Genomic DNA, 2555 nt, shown 5'->3' with positions numbered 1-2555 from the left:
GCTAAAATTTAGTATGGTTAAATGCCTCTCCACAATTCAATCTATTTATAGAGTGTCTCTCCAGTATTTTCTGGTGAATTCCTCAGGCTCCTTTATGGAGTTGGCATCTAGCTAAATGATTTCTTGTCTTCTATATTAACTGAATTTCTCTCTGATGTTTTCTTTGAAGTACAGTAAGGCTTGAGCTGCTCCTGAAAGCTTTTCCGCACTCGTTGCATTTGTAGGGTTTTCCTCCAGTGTGCATCCTCAGGTGTACGGTGAAGTCCGAGTTAGTTCTGAAGGCTTTCCCACATTCTTCACGTTTACAGGGCCTCTCCCCAGTATGAACCTCTGGTGCAGAGTTAGCTGTGACAGAGTAATACAACCTTTCCCGCAGTCCTTACAGGTATAGGGTTTTTCTCCAGTGTGTGTTCTCCAGTGCACTGTAAGGCAGGAACCCCTCCTGAAGGCTTTTCCTCAGACATCACACTTATAGGGCTTCTCCCCACTATGGATTTTCTGATGTTCTGTGACATGTACCATCTGGCTAAATGCTTTCCCACAGTCATGACATTTAAATGGTTTCTCTCCAGTATGTGTTCTTTAATGGGTATTTAACCCTGAATTACTTGTGAAAACCTTCCCACATCCATTACATTTATCAGGTTTCTCTCCAGTGTGCCTCCTTTGATGCACAGTAAGCTGTGATGTATTAGTGAAAGCTTTCTCACAGTCATTGCATTTACAGGGTCTTTCTCCAGTGTGGGTCCTTTGGTGTACAATAAGGTAGGACTTAGTCTTGAATGACTTTCCACAGTCATACCATGTACATGGTTTCACTCCAGTATGGATTTTCTGATGCTCCTTGAGAGTCACCATTTTGGTGAATGCTCTCTCACAGTCAGCGCATTTGTATGGTTTCTCTCCAGTATGGATCCTCTGATGTACAGTTAAGTGTGACTTTATTCTGAAAGACTCCCCATGTTCATTACACAGATAAGGTTTCTCTTCAGGGTGAATATGCTGATGTATGATTAGAGATGAGGAACGCATGAAGGCCTTCCCACATTCATCACATTTATAAGGTTTCTCTCCTGTATGCATTCTGTGGTGTAGGGTAAGGCATGAATAATTAATGAACACTTTCCCACACTCACTGCATTTATAGGGTTTTTCTCCGGTGTGGATTCTCTGATGTTCTGTGAAGTTTGGGCTTTTCCCCAGTCTGAGTTCTTATATGTACAATAAGGCTTGAGTTACTTCTATAGGCTTTCCCACACTCATTACATCTGAAGGGCTTTTCTCCAGTAGGAATTCTCTGATGAACATTAAAAATTGTATTCTTGAAAAGATTTCCCACACTCAGTGCACTTACATGGTTTCTCCTCAGTATGGGTCTCTGATGTACACTAAGATACAACTTATTCCTAAAGGCTTTCCCACAATCACTACATTTGTAGGGGTTCTCCCTGTTATGAGTTTCCTGATGTCTTCCCAGTTTTGACTTATCACTAAATGCTTTCCCACACTCACTGCATTTATAGGGTTTCTCTCCAGTCTGGATTCTCTGGTGCTGATAAGGCGGACACACTGGCTAAAGGAGTTTCCACAGACATTGCATTCATAAGGTTTCCCTTTAGTATGAATGCTCTGGTCTTCCATAAGTGATGAAGAAGCAATGAAGGCTTTTCCACATTCATTACATTTATAGGGTTTTTCTCCAGTGTGAATATTTTTATGCTAAGATACGAGGGCTGGCTGAATGTTTTCCCACACTCACTACACTCATAAGGTTTTTCTTTAGTGTACGTTCTCTGATGTGGAACGAGTAATGACCTATAGTGAAAGGCTTTTTCACATGTACCACATTTCTAGGGTTTGTTTTTTACTATTTGATTTCTCCCTCAAAGTGAGTTCTGAAGTCTGCCTTGTCTTTACTGTCTTCTGGATCCTTGCCAATTATCTTCCCCAAGGGTATCTGTAATCAAATCCAAATTTTTTGTGAACCCTTTCTCTTGTGTTTGGAATCTTCTGCGGGGGTCTTTTGTGACAACTTTTGGTTCTGGAAAAAGAACAGATCCAAATCTAAAGCCTCTTTGACCAGTGGGCATTTTCTTGTGTGTAACAATCTTTTGATTCAAGTGACTCTCCTGACTATTTTGCAGTCTCAAAGTCCTGTCATTCCATGTCCATAATATTCCCATTCTGGAATCCCATAGGCCATTTTCTGTGAGTTTCTCTACTATGGCCTCCTGTGATAAATCTTCAGAAGTATCCTCTGTTAGTATAGCATTCCTGGTTGCAAGTTTAGTTTCCAAGTCCAGGCAGGGAAAAGGAGAAAATCAAATAACTTCTACTTCCTAAGCTGAAGAAATCTCACAAAGTGGGATAAATCAGGTGAAAAATGGACTGGTAAATGAACATTTGGTTTTAACTGCTGCAAACTGACCTTACTTTCTAGGAAGAAAAAGGTAGGATTAAGAGAATGTGGTTGAGCAAATAATCAAAGTGGCATATTTAATGATATCTTCTCCTATTAAAAAAAACCCATGGAGCAAGCATTTAGCTTAGTGGTT

This window comes from Lepus europaeus, unplaced genomic scaffold, assembly GCF_033115175.1.
Source record: "Lepus europaeus isolate LE1 unplaced genomic scaffold, mLepTim1.pri SCAFFOLD_85, whole genome shotgun sequence".
NCBI classification, from domain to species: Eukaryota; Metazoa; Chordata; class Mammalia; order Lagomorpha; family Leporidae; genus Lepus; species Lepus europaeus.
Note: the sequence above shows the minus strand (reverse complement) of the source record.